This window comes from Nannobrachium achirus, assembly GCF_963921795.1.
Source record: "Nannobrachium achirus genome assembly, chromosome: 9".
In the NCBI taxonomy this organism is placed as follows: Eukaryota; Metazoa; Chordata; class Actinopteri; order Myctophiformes; family Myctophidae; genus Nannobrachium; species Nannobrachium achirus.
This window is the reverse complement of record NC_137818.1, coordinates 54,336,181-54,358,599: the sequence shown is the minus strand read 5'-3', so window position 1 is coordinate 54,358,599 and position 22,419 is coordinate 54,336,181. Positions and strand designations below refer to the sequence as shown.

General features: G+C 43.7%; 1 protein-coding gene and 1 long non-coding RNA gene across 2 annotated transcripts in view; one reads left to right on the top strand and one right to left on the bottom strand.

Moving 5' to 3' along the window:
- Positions 1–8,739: 8,739 nt before the first annotated feature.
- The window catches only part of LOC308291714 (peroxisome proliferator-activated receptor gamma-like), a 163,466-nt gene continuing 149,786 nt past the window's right edge, over positions 8,740–22,419 (bottom strand). Inside the window, exon 8 of the mRNA XM_080733843.1 lies at positions 8,740–8,762. The gene's annotated coding sequence lies outside the window, so the exon portion shown is untranslated. The remainder of the gene's footprint in view (positions 8,763–22,419) is intronic.
- LOC308292101 lies at positions 8,825–12,749 on the top strand. Its single transcript, XR_013962387.1, has 4 exons — positions 8,825–8,872; positions 8,998–9,084; positions 9,658–9,781; positions 12,670–12,749. It is a non-coding gene; the product is annotated as an uncharacterized lncRNA (long non-coding RNA).

Here is a 22,419-nt window from a genome sequence, read left to right as displayed (position 1 = left end):
CTTACTTACTGTGGAACGCTCCTATTCCAGTTCAGGAGACGATCACTTGGGTTTAGGTATACTTTATTGACCAGAATGGAAGCAGTAAGCAAGCATCATACAGCATGGCATATTGAGCACCCTACTATAGAGACAGCATAACAGCATGGCATATTGAGCACCCTACTATAGAGACAGAATAATATCTAAGGCCTATATAAGCGCAGCATATTGCAGCCTACCTTAAGTGCTACTATAAGACAGCATAGAATCTATATCCTAAGTGAAGCATTGTTTGGCATGGATTCTGCCTAGGGCCCTTACTCGCTGACCCACGATCCTCATGTTGCCATGAGTATCGAGGGCATATCTTATTAGCGAGTTCGGGCCCGAGACCCCCCACGGGGGATCCGAGGCAGAACCTGACGGTGGAGCTGGGGTGGTGGCGGGGCAGTGCTATGCAACAAGACTGAGACCCACCATCTGCTTTCCCTATGAACCCTGGGTAAGGGGGGGGCAGGACCCAGTGTCCCGTCCCCCTCCGCGCGCGCGCCCCCTTGTGACCGCCTCCTGAACTAGTTACGATCCTACGAATCTTCGCATCATTTCAGGAGACGATCACTTGGGTTTAGGTATACTTTATTGACCAGAATGGAAGCAGTAAGCAAGCATCATACAGCATGGCATATTGAGCACCCTACTATAGAGACAGCATAACAGCATGGCATATTGAGCACCCTACTATAGAGACAGCATAATATCTAAGGCCTATATAAGCGCAGCATATTGCAGCCTACCTTAAGTGCTACTATAAGACAGCATAGAATCTATATCCTAAGTGAAGCATTGTTTGGCATGGATTCTGCCTAGGGCCCTTACTCGCTGACCCACGATCCTCATGTTGCCATGAGTATCGAGGGCATATCTTATTAGCGAGTTCGGGCCCGAGACCCCCCAAAACTACAAAACCCCCAAAACCGCCAAAAGCTCAGAATCCCATGCCATCGCTAGCCAACTGCGAGGAAGGCAGCTCTGCTGTGACTCTAGCGATTAAGAATTATCATTACTGCGGGGGCAACTATGAACTGCCTGTCCTATTGCTGTAGAATTAATTACTATTAATACTGCTAAGCGAAATAAGTAAGAATAGTACCGCCTGCATGGCTTACTATACAATATACTACTAAGCAAAATAATAGTAAAAGAATTAACGCTAGCCGAACGCTATTAATACTGATAAAGCAAATAATAAGTAAGAATATTAGCAGCTGGCAGACCGAACCAACGGTGAGGAAGGCGGTTCTGCTGAACTATAATGATATACTGAATCTAACCGAGCCATACTAAACAGCCTAGTGAAAGCGGGAGCAGCACACTGAAAATATATATACAGACAGCAGAACCAAAAGCAGCGATGAGACCTTCAATTCATAATTTCAGCACCAGACAGCTTGATACATCCTACCTAACTGACACCCCAGCAACCACCTAGCTTTGCATGATTGAAATATTAAAGCTCAAAATTTATCGTGGCCCGCAACCTATCAGGGGCGCGAGCCCCGAGTAACGCAACAGAAGCAGCAAAGAAAACATGCAACCTATCAGGGGCGCGTGCCCCGAGTAACGCAGCAGAAGCAGCAAAGTGAAACGCAACAGAAGCAGCAAAGAAAACATGCAACCTATCAGGGGCGCGTGCCCCGAGTAACGCAGCAGAAGCAGCAAAGTGAAACCCTATGGAACAACCCTGCTAATAGTGTCTGCAGCACTATTAGCATCAGCAGCAGAAGCGTTAACTGAAGCGCGTCCAACTCCAGCTTGGAACCATCACGCTTCGGTCAGTCCTGTGTTATGTGTGCTTGATAGCTGGGCGTGCAGGATCTTGAGTTAGCTGAGGGCACCAGAAGTGCTGGTGGTGTGGCTGCACCGATCCGGAGAGAATGCAGAGTGAAGAGGGGCGGGCCGCCAATCTAGCAGCTCTCTCCGGGGGTCGTGTGACGAGGACGTCGGGCAGACAGCCCGGTGTTCAGCATGGACATGAAAGGACAGAAGGGAGAGTTAGTTCTGCGACTGACACTGGTGTACCTTCCCTGGTTTAACTGCGAGCTGCAATCTTCAGAGGCCATGTGCTAGTCACATCTTAAGCCTGGCCTTGGTGACCGCATGTGCTTGCTGCAGAAATACAATCTTAGCTTTAGCTGACCATAGCAATGAAACCACGCCTAGGGTCGCTGACTTTTAGGATCACCGAGAAATTTTTCGCAGCCCACAGAGCGCTCTGCTGCAGAGTCTGCTGCTGCACATATAAGAATCTCCACGAGATACCCGTCTTGACCTTTAAAGGCAAGCTATGCAAGCCTAGAGAGCGGCTAAGCCCAACATTCAGTACAAGTAAGTCGCTGCTATGTAACTATGGTTGCCTATTATTAGCAGCTTAGAGAGCGGCTGAACGCTCACAGAATCGAACAAGCAAATGCGTTGCTATTTACCTGCTAGAGTGTGGCTCCTCAGTGCATCTGGGAAAGCTGCAGCTGGCGAGAGGAATGGAGTTCCCACCGCTGGTGCTGAAACTGCAGCTTCCCATGTTCCCTTGCGACCTGGCGGTGGCGACGACGGTCACAGCCTGACAGCGCCCCCGGAAGATGGGCCGGCACCCCAGGCTTCCAGCACGACGCAGCGCTGGTTCATGCTCATGGTAGCAGCGGTAATAGCATTAACTGATGCTGTAGCGGGTGGGCGGGCAGCCGGACGGGAGGGCCGACAGGCAGGCGGGCGGGCAGGAGGGCAGGCAGTGCAGGCGGGCGGGCGGGCAGGCGGGCAGGCGGGCGGGCGGGCGGGCAGGCTGGCAGCCCATGGCAGCGGCAGAAGCAGCGGAAGCTGTAGTAGCGACGCCCTCTCCAGTGCCAACCGACTCCTGACTGGTCTCATGGAACTATACAGTAGTGGACGAAACTATAAGAATAAACATGTTAGCAGAAAACACTCAGCCGCTGCAGCGCGACGCTGCAACGATGGCATGCTGTAGCAGCCGCTATGCAGCGGCTCCAACAAGAAGCCGAAAGGACAGACATGATGTCAGCAGCAACATGTAGCAGCCGTGGCCCGAAGCTACAAAGAAAAACGCGATTTAGTGGAACATGTAGCAGCTTTAGCACAAAGCCGCAATGCTAACCTGATGCCGTGGCAGGGGCATGCCGCAGCTCCGGCCTGGAGCTGAAATGACAAATCTGTTAGCAGAAACCTCAGCAGCTGCAGCGCCATGCTGCTATGGCGACCTGCTGCTGAAGCCGCTATGCAGCAGCTCCAGCACGAGCTGAAAGTATAGAAATCATGTTAGCAGTTAGACATGTAGCAGCCGCAGCAAGAAGCTATAAAGTAAAACACGATTAGTGGAACATGTAGCCGCTTTAGCATAAAGCTGCCATGATACCTGATGACATAGCCATGGGCCTGCAGCCACTCCGGACTGGAGCTGAAATAATAAACAGAATGTTAGCAACCAACAAGTATTAGCTTTAGCATGAGCTGAAAGAAAACATGAAGCAGTATTTTACAAGCATCAGCCTTAGCTGAAATTATTAGCAGTTATGCTAGCACGCCGCCGCAGTTGAGTGGAGCTACCAATAGCTGAACTATAGGAGCCACTAGCACCATGATGTGACCATTCTAGCCTCCAAGATAGCAGCACAACGGATAAGGAGAATCCTGGATAAGAACATGATGTTACAACAGTCATGTAGCAGCCGCAGCACAAGCTATGAATAAAACACACTGTTAGTGGAACATGTAGCCGCTTAGCCTGAAGCTGCCATAATAACATGATGCTGTAGTAGCGGGCCTGCCGCGGCTCCGGCATGGATCTGTAGTGATAAAGTAATGTTAGCAACAGACATGTAGCACTTTAGCCTGAAGCTGAAAAGAAAGCATGGCGTTAGCAGCCTTTATCCTGGAGCTGCAATGGTGAACGTGATAGCAACAGTCCTGTAGCCGCTTTAACATGGTTTGTAACGATAAACAACTCGTCATTTTTCACTAGCAGTAGCCCTAGCTGTAATTATTAGCTCGAGTGCCGCAGCTACGGAAACGCCACGGGGACATACAGTGCGATACGCAGTGACCCAGAACTATACCTTAGATTGAAACAAATACGGCAGCTCGATAGTGGATATTATCCAATGACTTCACCTTCAACGCTGCCACACTCAACGCCGCCCTGATGCCAACAGACACGCGGCAGTTTCTGGCCCGGGCTGCAAACATAAACAGATGTTAGCGTTTTCACCAAGCATAGCATCGGCAGCCCTCATCAGCTGCTATGCCAGCAGGCAGCCGCAGCTTGGGCAAAGCTAGCATTAACCGAGACCAGGCAAATCCTCATGAACAGCAAACGAAGCCTGTATGCTAAGCTTGAACAGTGGGCACAAGCGAAGCATAGACATTGATAATACATGCGCATCCCTGCCCTATTGAACTGCGCGTGCACATAAAATAATATAATAACGAAAAAGAATCGTAACGGACCAGGTGACAAGGAGGTTGAATGCTAGAGAGCCACATTACCCATGCGCTCAGTATGCGCAGAACGTGCGCCACCCTTCGCTTCGTGACGCTACCCTCTGCTAGCCTGTATGCTAGGTAGCTGCTGACCACGGACACACGCAACCCCCATGGAATATGCAGCTTGAAGAGTCATTACGGAACATTAGCAAACCTCTTTAGCTACATGAGTTCTGAGTTGCTAGCTCAGAAGCTAGGTGAACGCTGCCGTTTACAGACACCTGCAACCTACAAACTGAATCCTCCTAGCGTGATTCATTACTTGCTACGGGGCCATGTTTTCACGCGGGCCGCCGCTCTATGCCTTGACATGGCTAGCACATTGATTTACCAGCTAACAGCATCCTTACCGTAATAGCCGGCTAGCAATAGCCACCAGCTAGCTCCTAGCTGACTGTACATTAAACCTGTTGTTCCGCGCTAGCAGATACGGCCCGCGCCGTTGCAAAGTACTGACATTGTTATCGACAAACCCAACGACTGAGATTACTTTAACTCATGGTAGCCCAGTAAAGGCCCACCAGGGCACGAAATAAGTTAGCATTTAGCCCGTAGCCACAGCCAACTTCTATGATACTGAGTTTACCTTTAGCAACTTTAGCAAGCCTGTAGCACCTTTGAAATAGCCTTAGCAACAAACAACTGAAAGTACAGAAATCAGCTAGGCACCAGCAACGATAGCAAGAAATCTGAACCTTGAAACAGCAGTTTAGAATTCAGCGATTACCAGAATAACAATCTCAAACTTCCCATACAACCTGGCCAAGAACACAGCTTCTTAGTTTGGCAGCTAAGAACATGAATTGAGCGATAGAAAAAAGCAGAAACAGCCGGAAATACTCAGCCAAGTTAGGCACCCTCCTTCTTTTCTTCTCTTTTCTTTTACAAAGGCACAATAAAATTAGCTTAGCAACAACAACAACAGCCCAAACGTATTAAAATAGCTTAGCAACAACAACTGCCGCATGGATTCAGCAGCACTGCACTGCAGAAATCAGCTGGGAATCAGCAACATCCGCAGAGATCCACAACTTGTTGAAACAATACTAGAACCCTTCTACAGTCTATGACTAGAACACAGCAGTGTCCACCCGAATCCACAATCCCAGAGACTTTTCATACAACCTGCCTTGATCCCAGCATAGACAGCAGCGAAAAAACACGATCCAAGCAGAAGTCAGCATTACAAACAACCAGTAGCCCCTTCGAGACAGCCATGCGTAGCAGCAGCAGTGCTATGCAACAAGACTGAGACCCACCATCTGCTTTCCCTATGAACCCTGGGTAAGGGGGGGGGGGGCAGGACCCAGTGTCCCGTCCCCCTCCGCGCGCGCGCCCCCTTGTGACCGCCTCCTGAACTAGCTACGATCCTACGAATCTTCGCATCATTTATGGTAAGCTGTCCTGTTAACAAATCATATTCCTTATATTCCTTTGCTTTGAGAAGCAGTGTGATAAAAGTTCTTATTCCCGTTCCAAAGTACTCCATGTGGCTGCACGCGCTGCAGTGATGTTATTGTAATCGTTATGTCCCAATCCTTATGCAAGCTTGCCACTGGCCGTAACGTTGAAAGTGAAAGTGAAAGTAATGTTTTCTTTTGCGGTGAAACCATGTGGTGAAAAAAGTAGGCCTACTCGCATTTTATACTCGACTAAAAGTATCAATACTGCAATCCCTTACAAGTTAAGTAAGTCCATTATTAAAAATGTACTCAAGTAAAAGCACAAACATCCTGGCATCGAAATGTATAAAGTATCAAAAGTAAAAATACAAAATGTTTGAGCATAGCAGATCTAGAAGATCATGCACAGTACAGTACCTACTGTACAGTAGCCTACTAGGCCTAGTTACTTCACAGTGTAAAACATGTCATACGGTAATTATTTTTGCCTTGAGCATAATGAAAGAAAGGCAGCGAAATAAGGTACATCTTTCCTTGACAATAATGAGAGGCAACAGACAACAGCATTACTGAGATTTTTTCTGAATATAATGTTTTATATTCCTATAAATATTACATTTTGGAAATATAACTAAACTGAACCATTGCATGATTGCCAATTTGCCTAGTTAGTCATAATACTCCAATGCTTTTTAAATGTATTATTACACAATATATATTCAGCTTGGTGTAAGTGATTTTCTTTGGTTCAAATAATTTATTATAAGAAAATAATATAACCTTTTTAACCTATAATGTTTTGTTTTAACCAAAAAACACTTACCCTACTATATAAAATGTATACCATAAATAATAATTTCAATTAGATATTTTCTCAAAATCATTCAGCCGTCTTAAAGACACATTTTTCTTTTTGACTAAAACTATTGACTAAAACTGGACTAAAACCGAAATTCAGCACTAAAGAATGACACCATTTTATATAGAGCATCGCAGTGAGGTGTCGGAAGCAAGCTGGCCATTCATTTTCAAATTCAATGTACACTTACCACTAGGCTGGTGGTTGTAAAATGGTTCTATATGCTCCTGTAGAACCCCCGAGTATGTATGCAATCACTCTAGTTTTAGTAAAAACACGTTTTAATCAAGATCGCACGGAGAAGAACTGCATTTCCCATGCTGCTAAACATGTACATCCTGTGAAATTTACATCTGTGATTGGTCTAGCTTCTTCTTCTTTCACATATCTTGCGGTTACCGCGGAAGTAGCTACTGCCCCCTGTCTTCCCGGCAGATTATTGCACGTCAGCAGAACTCCGCGAGCGATCGTCTTTCTTTTACAAATATGATGCGCTATGTTAAGGATGACGATAAGAACGTCCACAGAGATGACAATCACTACATTTCAGGCCATATGCTGGCCTGGATAATTAAACTGAGCGTGATTTAAGGGCTGTATTTCAGGAAACAAGACTGGCATTCGCAAGGCATTCTGGGAGTGTAGTTTCCGCAATTTAAAAAAATAATCATGTACACAGTCTTGTACCCTGCCCTTTTTTCAGCTTTCTAATTAATCTTTGCATTAAAAAAATGAGAATATTGACATGATTCCTCTCCAGCCGAGGTGGCTTTGTCCAAGGCTTAAAAACGTTTAAATAAATACTTTATGAAATGTCTATGGAAGAAATGAATGCAGAAAACGCTTCCGACACCAGAGTGAGGACGGGGTGGGGCTTCAACTGCGATGCTCTATATGTTTTCAACATATGGGGTGCCTTCACAGAGGTGTTCATTGACCCTCTGTCTTGCTTTTTATATGTAGCTGATTGTCTCCGACCTATCAAGAACTATAGATATTTACTGCTTGGAGTTAAAAGGCTTTATGTAACGTTAATGTTATGTGGTTATGAAAACATTAACATATAGCCTACAGTAAGTTAGAATATTATGAAATATACATGAGAAAGAACAGCAACACTAACTTCAATTATGTAATTTATTGAAGATGATCAAATGACACTTCAGTCAATAACACAATCTACAAACACACTAATAATGACATGTCATTGTTCTTGTGTGTCAACTTGTACATCTGCCATTTTCAATTGATTACATAGGGCTAATGTTAAAGGGTCACATCTGACCAGCTTATAAATTGACTGTGTCAATTCTTGTTTAGGACTCCTGAGTCCTGAAACAGCAGAACACTTAACAGGAGGGACACATGATGAGGTCAAACATTCAGTAACACTGTGCTGCTCCTCTTCTAACTACTGAGGGAAATTTGCTTTCTAACACCTAAAGAAAATTATTTAACATAAGATTAAATATAGCAAAAAAAGAAACTAGAAATAAATACAGAAATAATCTAAACATATCCGAAAAGGAGTAAGATGAAGTAAAACGTATAAACTCCCACAACTTTTATGTATGTATGTTCATATCAGCGTGTAGGCCTATGGGGTGTCACGCTGTTTCCTGTTGGAGGATGTGAAACCAGTACATTTCCTATCACCCTGTGAGTCACTCGAATACAAGATCCCAAAACAAGTGTAGATTTGGCGAGAGGCATGAAGCCACAATACCAAATTTGGTCATCATGGGGCGTGGGGTAATGAGACAGACTTGAAGGCAGAGCATTCACCAGAGGTGTCAATTGGGTATGGCAAGCTACGGCAGCTGCCATACCTTGGCTACAGGGGAAAATAATAAAATGTACTGTAATCGTGCCTGTTGCTAAGGTATGGCAACATGACTGGTGTCCTGCACGCGCGCACTCACCAGTCACGTTGCCACACCTTAGCTTTTTCTGAACTGACGCCGCTGGCATTCACCAAGTGAATGTATGAGCCCCGGCACGTAAAGAAGTACGCAAGTCCAGATAGGAAGGAACCTGGCAAGAGCACAAAATTATGAAACAGCAGAACCTCAGACCGGTAAGAAGAAAAGTAATCTGTGCTTTTCGTTTATGCGATGGCAAGACTTTGCACGTTGAGTCAAGAATGTTCTTTCTTTTCTTTTCTTTCGTTTTAACATGTTCTTCTATCCTGGCTATTTCTAGAGCAATGAGCTATGACGGTGGCGTGTCCTCTATTCAAGCAGACTTGTATTGTCTTCTCCCGGCCTGGCGTTTCTATGACGTACGAGAGTGAGTATCATTCATTTATTACTAACTAAACTTAAAACAAATCCATCACAATGCGATTTCCATTAGGCAACAAGTTACCAGAGTACTGTAGTGTTAACTAACTGTGTTCTTCTGGTCAACAATCCCACACTGTAGCCTAGGCTACAGCCAGTGGTTCTCAAACTTTTATTTTATTTTTTGAGCGGTGGTCACAACGCTCCTATACGTGGCCGTGTGTGTGGGTCTGTCTGTCTGTCTCCGTGTCTGTCTGTCTGTAGCCTGCAGTAACCTTTTCTGACCACACATGTTAAGGGAGGGGCGCTGTTGCACACACACACACACACACACACACACACACACACACACACACACACACACACACACACACACACACACACACACACACACTCTCACACACACACACACACACCACCGCTCAGTTCACACGAGTGTGATTTTATATATATATTTTTTGTAAACCAAATGGACCATTTGGTTTCATTTGTACTCTCAGAGTTAACCCGTAAGGGTCCATTTGGTTTCATTTGTACTCTCAGAGTTAACCTGTAAGGGTTCTTTTGGTTTCATTTGTAGGCTACTCTCAGAGTTAACCCGTTAGGCTGCTGTCATAAGTGACAAAAGCCTCACTACAGAGCTGGGGAAGAAAGATATCACATCATTTGCGTGAAAGAAGAGAATAAACATGGCTTCAACAAAGGTTAGTGAACTGATTTTTAATAGAGATGCAATTTATGGCTCTTTGAAGTGAGCCAGAGCCATGGCTCTGGCTCACTTCAAAGAGCCGTTCAAAAGAATGGCTCATTTGGCTCTTTTGGCTCATTGCATATTTAAAATATTTTCGTTGAAACATGAATCCACAAGGTGGCACGGTCTGGCACCACATTCCTCTGCTGACAGTTGAGATAAAGATTTTGTATTTACCCTTTTTATAAAACATGTGTGTGTAAATTAAGCTACCTTGACTAATGTTATTCATGCAACACCTTAAAAAACCAAGCAGGCAACAATGAACTCGCTCCTCCCTAGCGGCGTATATAACCAGGATTTACCAACTGGCTTGGCCTGGCACAATGTGAGCTTGTACATCAGCTATTTTAAAATAGCAAACATTTAAATATTTACAGGGACATAATACAGTCATTTGTCATGGAAGTGGACTTCCCAAGCAATATGGAGACGTTTTAATTATAGAAATCGCTTAATAATTGTCTAAAGTATGATCAAATCAAACTGTAGTGTCTTAATTTGCTTCCTAGATAGCTGCACATTGCCGCGCCGCACCGCGCATCGCGGCGCCGGCGGCGCCGCACCGCGTCCCTGAATGGAAACACTTCATATTTTGCCAAAAAAAATGTAACGCTTGAAGGAGGTGGAAACGTTTGTCAATTTCTTTTTTTAATGCATACATTATACAAGCAGGTAACAGCCAATAGCAAGTTAAAGTATTAGGCCTACAGTTGGGACTGAAAACGAATTGAATGAAAAGGTAGGCTAAAAAGAAGGGGAAAAAATAAACGCTTCAATCTTGCATAAAGGAATTAATTGTATTGGACTGATCGCGCAGGTCTGCATGTCTGCATGTGGCACACTGATTTCACAACAACGTCTTTCTGTTGCATCATTCATGCCAACAATACAATACCATGTAGTAGGGCAGGAGAGAGGGGTCTACCAGCACCCCAATGACATGTTTTCGAAACCTGTTTTTTTAGGACCGTTATGATGTCTAGTTATGATTTCTGCTTGTTGCCGTGGTCAACTAATGTCCCATGGGGTTCATTTTTAACCTTTAACTATTCCCAATCTGAACCATACAATCATCATAACAGAAAATGCCATAACTCTTGATGTAAACAACCTACAGGGACAAATGAACACACTTTACTACATGATTTTGACCCAGGGAATTCATTTAAGTGGTTATTTTTAACATTTAAGCACATCTTGACCCTATTTCAGGACAGAAACGGTGAAAAATAACCCAAAAATGTTCAAAACACGTCTATACTTCTCTTTGTACAGATACATTAAGGTGTATTCTTTTTATACCACAGGTTTTTTAGGACCCTTATGATGTCTAGTTATGATTTCTGCTTGTTGCCGTTTAACCTTTTCTCACAACTATCCCCAATCTCAACCATACAATGGACATAACAGAAAATGCCATCACTCTTGATGTAAACAACCTACAGGGACAGGGACAAATAAACACACTTTTCTATATGATTTTGACACAAGGAATTCATTTCTGGCATCATTTTTAATGTATTTGTACATTAAAAATGTTAATGTATTTGTACAAAGAGAAATATAGATGTGTTTTGAACATTTCTGGTAGTTGTTCACTGTTTCTGTCCTGAAATAGAGTCAAGATGTGCTTTAATGTTACAAATGTTGCCGGAAATGAATTCCTTGTGTCAAAATCATTTAGAAACGTGTGTTCATTTGTCCCTGTAGGTTGTTTACATTAAGAGTGATGGCATTTTCTGTTATGTCCATTGTATGGTTGAGATTGGGGATAGTTGTGAGAAAAGGTTAAAAATTAACCCCATGGGACATTAGTTGACCACGGCAACAAGCAGAAATCATAACTAGACATCATAAGGGTCCTAAAAAACCAGGGGTATAAAAAGAATACACCTTAATTTATCTGTACAAAGATTAGTATAGACGTGTTTTGAACATTTTTGGGTTATTTTTCGCCGTTTCTGTCCTGAAATAGGGTCAAGATGTGCTTAAATGTTAAAAAATAACAACTTCAATGAATTCCCTGGGTCAAAATCATATAGAAAAGTGTGTTCATTTGTCCCTGTAGGTTGTTTACATCAAGAGTTATGGCATTTTCTGTTATGACGATTGTATGGTGCAGATTGGGAATAGTTAAAGGTTAAAAATGAACCCCATGGGACATTAGTTGACCACGGCAACAAGCAGAAATCATAACTAGACATCATAACGGTCCTTAAAAAACAGGTTACGAAAACATGTCATTGGGGTGCTGGTAGACCCCTCTCTCCTGCCCTACTAATGTCTTGACTTCAGAATAATGAAAAGGTTGATAGATTCATCTGGCCAGCAATGAATCCAATACTCACTGTCGATTGGTGACACAGACAGTGCGTCCATGCGCATGTTATGCAACTTTGGGAGAGTTTAAAAGGCTTTGTTCTTCCTACTGTCTCCACTCCATCTCCTCTCCTCATAAATAACTTCAATCAAGGGGTGCCTGGTGGCCTAGTGGACCAGGCGCATACCATATAAGCATTGCCATTTCAGCATCAATGCCTGTCAGCGTCGCCGGTTCGATTCCCGATCCGGGCGACCTTTGCCGCATGTCACTCCCTGTCTCTCCCTCTCTCCTGTCAGTCTACTGTCCTATCCAATGAAGGCAAAAAAAATAATTCAAAACCGGCAATTACCGGTCGAACGCGATCTGTAACTGTCTGTGTTTAGTTTTTTTTTAGTTTTTTTGTTTTCCTTTTTTTTTTTTTATAAATGTGATTATTATATTTAGCATCTCCATTTTCCAATTTCTTCTTCTATACTGTATTGTAGGCTATATATTTTTTTTATATATTTTTTCAGCCCCCTGGGAGAGAACCAAGGGATGGAGACGTGATTCAATTCTTCCGTAAAGCAGGCTACCAGCATTGGGCTGTTTATGTTGGGGAAGGATATGTTGTCCACTTGACAGACAACAACGTCTGTGAGTCATGTACACGTTTTCTCAATTGAAATACTTTATGAAGCCCAAAGCTGGACAGAAAATAACATTGATTTGAGATCCAGTACTTGATTGTTGTTTTCTGCAGGAATAGTGCTTGAACATAATAATACGTTAATTCAAGACACAAACGTCTCTGTAACCCCTCTTTCTCTGTTAGGTTGTATTTCAGGATTAATCAGAGCTATGTGCAACAAGGCTGCGATAAAGAAACATAAACTGAAGGATGTAGCAGTGCAATGCAAGTGGCAAATCAACAATTACGTGGACGAAAGGTGCGATCCGAAACCAGAAAACCAAATTGTCCAAGAGGCCCTTGCACGGCTGACCAATGAGGTTTCCTACTGCAGGGTCAATTATAATTGTGAACACTTTGCCACTGAGATGCGCTGTGGCATGCGAATGTGTACCATGCAGGTAAGTTCATTTCCGTTTCTACCATAAACTCTTAGTGCCGAAGCACTATGCTGTATGTTCTTGCTGTCTGCCTTCATTGCGCTGATCAGAGCAATTATTGGTCACAGAGTTATGAGCATTTGAAGAGTTAAGGGGGTTCCACACTAGCCGCGGTCACCGCCTCCTAGCAATTCATTTTCAATGGGAGGCGGGCGGCTTTTTCAGCCGCGCAGCGACGTTTTGGGGCGGCGAGGAGAGCGGGCGCGGTCCCGTGAAATCCCCCGCGAGCGTGCTCGTTTGTGCATGCGTACGCGGGCGGTGAGAGATGGATTGTGTTCATCTTTGTGAAATACCACGCGGCGTTTACTCACTGAATGAGTGTGTTTGTGTTTCACCGCGGTGCGGCCACCGCTGATTCTAGCGGCAGCCCCGACGGCAACCGCCTGTAGTGTGTAGGGCACCTTAAGAGGGTTCCACACTAGGCGCGGTTGCCGCTACGGCTGCCGATTGGGTTACCGCAACGCGTTCTCGCATGTGTACACACAAAACACAATCGCTCCGCGAATAAACGCCGGGCGGTATTTCACAAAGATGAACACAATCCATCTCTCACCGCCCGCGTACGCATGCACAAACGAGCACACTCGCGGGATTTCACGGGACCGCGCCCGCTCTCCTCGCCGCCCCAAAACTTCGCTGCGCGGCTGAAAAAGCCACCCGCCTCTCATTGAAAATGAATTGCTAGGAGGCGGTGACCGCGCGTAGTGTGGAACCCCCCACAAACTCTGCTGCAACACTGCTGTAATGCCCCATATGTGTGGAATTTAGTTGTTGTTTTCCCTGACATGGCACTGTGTGAATGTGGTCCCCCCTTGTGTGACAAAGCTGAATGCACCTGGGTGGACGTAGATTCAAACCCACAACCTCCTCTGTGGTGGGCAGGGAAATCTCTCTACTGTATATTTCTGCGTCCTATTATTTCGACTACGGGCGTTGGCAGGTTAGCTACTCATCCGCATCACGGTTACTGAGGTTAGTAGGGTTAGGGTTAGGTTTAGGCATAGAGGTTAACATTCACGCACGTCGGCAGGTTAGCTTTTCACCAGGTTAAAGGGATATTCCACTTTCAAAATAACCTTCGGTCATTTCATCGTCTAATCAGGCTTTCGGGAACACCCTGAACAGTTTTTAATTTGCTTCATTCAGTATTTAGATATTTGATGTAAATGTTAACAGGCCCTCGTCCCCCAGGACCTTTCCACATACACACCCATCGTAACTTCAAACTCCATTTTAACCATTCATTAAAAACACCTATTATTTTTTCTGTGTGTGTGTGTGTGTGTGTGTGTGTGTGTGTGTGTGTGTGTGTGTGTGTGTGTGTGTGTGTGTGTGTGTGTGTGTGTGTGCCAACTTCCTGCAGATGGATGAAGGGCATTTGGCTAATGGACCTTTGCTGTTTCTGAAAATCTTCCTCCGCATCAACCTGGAAAACAGCGACTGCAGCTGTGGAAGTAAGGAAGACGACCCCCAAGAAAACCTGATCCCCCAGGTGCCAGCCGTCCCCGCACCGGCCCCTCCGTCCCACGACGGTGTCGCGTGCAACGCACAGCCTGGAACAGCGTGCGGCGGCGGACAGCGCGCGCCCCAGACACGCACGCTCCCAAAAACAGGAACGGCTCTACCTTGCACACAAGCACATACGTCCTGTACACAGGACTCCCCAGTCCCCCGCACCAACCATGTGGCGCCCCCCCCCACCCCCGGTGCAGCCAGGGGCGCCTCGCACGCGCAACCATCTCCACGGACGGCGCGCTGTGTGAGTTTGATAATGCAGGTAATTACACTCATTATTTAACACTATATTTGTATAATATATTACATACTAATTAAATGTAACAATTAAGCTTTGCTCCAACTCAGATCCTGAGCTTTTGTTCTGAAATGAATTAATGTGAATTAAATTACATAATTCAAAGTCACAAAAAAAAAAAAAAGAACAGATGATCCATAAATTATAATTATATTAAAGGAGCTATAGTCAACTTTTTCATTGTAGGTGTACATCCTAGTCTACAGACTAGGATGTAAACAAAGTACGGGCCCTGTAAATGTAAACAAAGGGCCACAATGATTATTTTATCATTATTTTACGCTTGTTGTGGTCATTTTTTAATTGAAACACATATATGAAGCTTATTCTTTTATAAAATATTTTCGAAACATTATTTTTATTTTAGCATCCGTTTTTCAAGAAAAAGTTGACTATAGCTCCTTTAATGATCACCATTAAGCCACTTTAAACGTATTTAATCGATCGTTCTGGCAAAGGACACCTTGAAACAGATGCGGGGGGAAAACGGGAGGAACTCAATTTATAATTCTATGAATGATCAACATTAAGCCGCCATTAACTTATTTCATTAAGCCACTTTAAACGTATTTAATCTATCATTCTGTCTATGGGCGCCTTGAAACCATAACTTGAAACCATAACTTGGGGGGAAACTTAAAACTGATGATCACTTACTTCAAAACTTCAATACCATGCAGTGGCTTGGCCACCAATAATGAGAAACTTTAATATCAATAGTGTCCTTGCCACTTCATGGCTTGGCCACTAATAATGATAATAATAATATTTGTCCGTATACATTTGTCTGTGTATACGGACACATTGATGACCCCTGGCAGCCGCGCACCCACCCACACAAACATACATGATGAATGAGGGAGGGGGGGCAGAGGGAGGGAGGGAGAGGGCGGTATTAGTATCCCAAAAGAAAGCTGAGTGTAGTGAAATGACTCAACGTCCCATCTAGGGATGGGTATCGTCTGCGATACTTTTAATGGTATCGATTGCATGACGTCGATACTATCGGGTATCGGTTCACGTAAAAACGAACGATACCTCGTTTCGATACTCTGGAACACACCCCTGGCCGGTCGCATCTGTAACAGTTGGGCTACTGAGAGTTTAATGACTGCTTTAGTAGGATACGCTCGTTACTGTGGAAAATAGCCGACAATAACCTATAATGTTTATTATTATGATGATTATCCAACATCTATACTCTCCGCTCAGCCACACTGTGTGATCATCATCATCACCTCTGCGGTAGAGCAGTTAAACTCAAATAAAAAGTATCGAAAATGGTATCGAAAAGGGTATCGTATCGATTCCCAGGTATCGAAAAAGGTATCGTATCGATTCAAAGGTGAATGATACCCATCCCTAGTCCCATCTGCAAGCTGTGCATAAACCGGGCGCTGAGTGATTCAAAATGAGTGCTTCAGACCTCAAACACATAACTAACATGGCAACGGTGGATTTCTTTCAAATAAAGTATTGACAGAGACAAAGGATATTAAGCTGTTTGTACAGGTGTATTGGTGATTTTATCATTGTGTAAGACAATCAGATATAGACTTTTGCGTTTCATGAAAGGGCTGTCAAAAAGGGCAGTCACTCTCTCTAACTCCTTGTCTTAGTCCCGCCTCCTCTCAGAACTCGGTAGGTTGACTAGAGTTGATTGACACCTATCTCTCCAATGACATTGCTTCATGGGCTTGGTATAAGTGTAACATAATCATGTGTGCTCACTAGAAGGCCTGTTTCTTTAGACCTCTGGTTGTCTATATAAACTAGACCTTACCCGTTCGAAGATATGTGCTCCAAAATATGTGCAGAGTGTGGGTTGTGGGGAAAGTTACTGTAACTGGTGCGTGCGTGAGAATATGTGGGAGCATCATAATGTAAGGAGCAGCTCATGGAGGAGTGTATATTTATGATGGATACAAATTTAGGTGAATAGATGTATGGGGATGTATGCGCTTGCTCCACATTGTTTTTTCATACCCGTTGGAAGATGAGACACACATCAAACGCACCTGGTGAAAGCGTGTGAGAGAGAGAGTGAGAGAGAGAGAGAGAGAGAGAGAGAGAGAGAGAGAGAGATAGAGAGAGAGAGAGAGAGAGAGACCATGCACATTCCTAACTGTGAGAGAGAGGGGTGTGTGTGTATGTGTGTGTGTGTGTGGGGCTACAGATCCCATGGCCTGGAGGAACGGATCGTAACCCTGACAACAGGCTGTAGAGTTGAACAGAAGTGGTTAAGAAAACGCTAATAAACAGCTTTAATTAGGGAGAAATGAAATTCGGGCTCCGTCACCATTGGTATAATGCTAATGGCCAATACCATGTGAACTTTGGGATCAGTTGCTGAAGCGAGTGAATAGATAAATGTGGATAAGTGTGAGCGTTAGAGCGTTAGAGCGTGAGTTTGCTCGTTTAATAGATAGATGTAAATGTGGGTCTGGAGGAGACCCCTAAATGTCTCTTTTGGGTCTTGAGCTCTAAAGTTGTAAAGAACAACTGCATTAGGAGCTGAGCAGGAAGGGACATGTTTTACCTTACAGATACTTATTATTATTTTAAGTTCATAAGTCCGTAGTAGTGTACAGTAAAGTACAGTACAGCACAGTAAGTAAGTTACTGTAAAGTACAGTAAGGTACAGTACAGTAAGGTACAGTAAGGTAAAGTACAGTAAGGTACGGTACGGTACAGTACAGTACACAGGGTATAGTTGCTCAGATTCACCGCTCCACTTCGAAACGGCTGGACTGGGACCCCCAGTAGGTGGTGCAGGGCCGGACTGGCGGTGCAGGGCCGCACTGGGGCACCACACAGTAGGCTTTGCAGGGCTGGGCCCCCACACAGTAGGCGTTGCAGGGCCGGAATGGGCCACCACACAGTAGGCGGTGCAGGGCCGGACTGGGCCCCCACACAGTAGGCGGTGCAGGGCCGGACTGGGCCCCCACACAGTAGACGGTGCAGGGCCGGACTAGGCCACCACACAGTAGGCGCTTCAGTAAGATATAGTAGAGTACAGTAAAGTACAGTACAGTACAGTAAGGTACAGTACAGTAAGGTACAGTAGAGTATAGTAAAGTACAGTAAGGTACAGTAGAGTAAAGTACAGTAGAGTACAGTAAGGTACAGTAGAGTAAGGTACAGTACAGTACAGTAGAGTACATACAGCAAAGTAGTGTTTAAGATTTTCCGGGAAATATCTAATTTTAAATCCCGGGAATTTTCAGGCCTTTTCCCGGGCTTCCCGGGAATTCCTGTTAAAATAATAATAATAACTAGAAAGACTGTTCCTTCGAAACAGTGTGGGCTCGCTTCCAACCCAAAACAATAATAGTAAAAGTGTCAAGTTCCCAGGCAATGCTCTCTTTCATTTTACTGACGTAAAATGGTAATGCAAATACAATGTAGACAAGCAGTGTTATTACATGAACTTAAAGGACCAGGTCACCTTTGGGACAACCAGATCTTATTTTATTGTTGTGTGGGGACACGATCAACACAATGTTGAGTTATTTTTTGTGTTCAATCTGTGTTTTTAGATATTTTAGTATTTCAGTATGCTACAACTGGTCATATGATGCATTTTAAAAACAATGTGGACGGGTAAACAAACAAGTTCGAGACCAGTAGCATGTTGAGAACTGAAGTTATGGCTCTTTAAAGCCCGGCCATTTGGGAATTTGCAATGCTCCCCCTGGAAACAGCTCAGGGACCCACCAGAGGTCCCCGAACCACACTTTGGCAACCAGCCATGGACCCCCTGGAAACCTTTCAGGGACCCTCGGGGGTAACCGAACCACACTTTGGGAACCAGCAATGGACCCTCAAGGACCTCCAGTTTTCCCTATGTTTTGTATTAATTCTAAAATCTGCAAAGTAACAAGTAACTGAAGCAGTCAAATACTGTAATTGTAGTGGAGTATAAGTAACAAAAATGGAAAGTAAGATATGATGAAAACATAATAAAAATGGTGTCATTCTTTAGTGCTGAATTGTGCCGTAAATTTTATAATTTGTGCTGCTATCATTATTGAGATATTCTACACGACACCACTGTTCTGCTGCTATCTTCTACAATGAAATACTGCTGCACCGGCAATCAGTATACTGCTGCTAAATCTGCTAATTCATAACCATATAAATATTTATATATATAAATATATATAAAAGCACAATTGATGATTTCAACTGCACAAATTAGAGCACATCCAGCACAAAAAATGTAGACCATTTTTCCCGATTTGTAGCCAAACAATTGGGGTGCAAGCCTAAGCAAAACTATAACTTAGAATAATCCCTTATTCTTTTTAAGTAAAATTTCTAAAACACTACAAAACATGTCTCAAAGACAAATACAAGCAAACGTCTCCACAGTAACAGTTGTTTGTGTGTGTGTGTGTGTGTGTGTGTGTGCGTGCGTGCGTGCGTGCGTGCGTGCGTGCGTGCGTGCGTGCGTGCGTGTGCGTGCACATTGTAGATCAACTTCATAGCAGTATTAAGTGGTCCATCTATGTTTTTTTATTAATAATAAAATCTGCAAAATAACAAGTAACTGAAGCTGTCAAATGCTGTATTTATAGTAGAGTATATGTAACAAAAATGGAAAGTAGAATAAAAGTACCTCAAAATTGTACTGTAGGTACAAGTACTTGTATATACTTGAGTAAATGTACTTGGTTACTTTGCAGCACCACTAGCCTTACATTAAGACGTCTCTGCCGAGACTTTCGCATTGTCACTGCAGGGCCGACTTATGTAAGGCTACATCACCACAGAACAGCCAATGACAGCCAAGCCTTTAATCACAGCTGTGTCAATCAGTAGAGTGTAGAGGGACATTTATTTATAGTTTTAACTATAACTATAGTTTTATACATCACACAGCTTAGACATTTGGATCAAATCAGACAGCAGACCTGTGTGAACACATTGATATGAATAGCATATCTGAAGTGTGAATATTGCAGCCACAGCGACTTAATATAAACATGGGTCCCTTTCCCCTGTCTCACTCTCTCCCCACTCACTAAACCCATTGAAAATGCATTGGGTGCTTAAAGTTAAACATTTTTATTTTTTTATAATTAAACTACAAAACATTTCAAAACCAAAAGTACAAGCACACGTGTCCTCAGTAAGCTGAACACATAAAAATTTGAATGGTGTTTAAAGGTGTAAGCGTTTAGGAGATGAATCGCGCCAAAGTTTTGAGGAGATACTGACTGACTGACTGACTGACTGACTATAAATAATGAAGATAACATACGTGTGCTCGCCTTCCAGGCGAGCCCACAATAATTTTAAATTAAAACCATGGAATGTGCCTTTAACCAAGCTGAAATTCATTATAGATCCTATTGGGGGCTACATTGCATAGCCCATCGTCTGAATTACCTTGTGTCTTTGAAAACAGTTGATATGTAAGCTCACAACGCCTCGTAGATTAGACGCTATGTGAGCTTGAAGATCGGCTATTTTCAGCATGACACAACACTCACACGACAAACTATAGCCTAATCAAGCTTAATGGGAGATGGACAAGGCTACGCACAACTCTTCCCAATGGAAAAAACAATGTTCCTCAATGGCTCGTTATAAAGCATTGCATAGGCCTACCTACAGTTACATGGATATTTATTTTGGGGGATATAACGTTTGCAAGATCATTCTTCATAGCTCACCCCAAAGAAAGCAAGGTATAGAACACAAAACTTGGCTATTACTTACAGAATATTATGCTGTGTCTCTGTAGTGGTAAAGGGACTGTCGGAACACAGTATTAATGAGCCACCACGTTGAGAAGGTGGATTTTGATGTGAGTACCAGACTAGAGACCAAAGCAGAGGATGGCACCAACCTGCTCATTGGGAGCAGTTGGGAGTTCAGTGTCTTGCTCAAGAACACCTCAACACTAACTCGAACTGGGAACCTTCAGTTTCCCAAGCAGCCAAAGTATAAAATAGGGATATTAAAAGTGGTTAAAATGGAAAGGTCCTCCTGAGATTGCTTTGTATTATTGTCCTTATAACCTTCCCAGTGGCGGAAACAACTTAGAACTCAACTGTCCTTTAGTTTCCTTGTGTACTTTTGTTAAATTAACAATCAATTAATGGATTTGTTTAATTTAAGTCTAGAACTGACAATTGATTCCGTTGAGTATGTTCTTCTTGAGGGAGCCGTAACATATGTGCCTTCAACCCTGTTTCAACAGGACATCCACCGGAAGAGGATGGAGAAAGACCTGACGGAGCTGCAGACACTGATCGAGGCTCACTTTGTGAACAGGAAGAAGGAGGAAGAGGAGCTAATTAATCTCACGGACAGGATTGTGAGTGACCCACACATACTGTAACTGTACTGTATCATTATTATACACATACATATCCCTAATCTGAGGATTGGGATTTAATCATACTTTCAGATATAGAATCATACTTTTCACATAGAGAATTAAGTCTGAGTACTTCAATGTCAGTTAGATCTAGTCTTGGTTTAGACATAACATCTAATAGCTCCATGCAAGAATGCGGATCCCCGTCATCTTCTGTAGGGAGAAGGTTAGCAGGATTAAGAACCGTACATCTCTTCAAAGTAACATGAGCCATGGTTAGTAACACATTTTGATAGTGTAGAAGGCGTGCAGGTGTCAAATGTGCAGTACGTGCCTGCGTAATCAATGCATGGACTGCATGTGGTACATGGACAGTCAATGGATGCATTGCTACTATGTCAGCTGTTGCTAATACCGCTGCTGTGGCTGCTTCGACAGCCCTGAGACATGGCAAAAGCCCCCTGGCCACATTGTCCAAGCGTTTGGAGTAGTAACCCACAGGCCTCTGTTTGTCACCGTGCCTCTGGGTTAATACTGCAGACATGAAGCCATTCTTTTCTGCAACAAATAAATTGAAAGGTTTTTCATGGTTTGGTAGACCCAGACATGGGGATCCTGTTAAGGCTTGTTTGAGTGTGGTCAGGGCATGTAATGCTTCTGTCGTCCATTCAATCTTGTCAGACATAGCTAATTTTTTCCCCCCATAGATCAGGTCAGATAAAGGCTCCACAATTTCTGCATAGTCTGGGATCCATGGCCTACAATAACCCGCAATACCTAATAGGGACATTAGTTGCTCCTTTGTGCTTGCACGTGGCATGGCCAAAATAGCACTTATCCTCTCTTTTCCCAACCTCCGTCCCTCAGGAGTAATAATATGGCCTAGGTATTTTACCTCTTGTTTCACAAATTGCAATTTTTCTTTTGACACTTTGTGGCCATTCTCAGCTAGGAATTGTAATAAGGCTATAGTATCTTTTTCACATGCTTCTTTTGATTTACTGCATAAT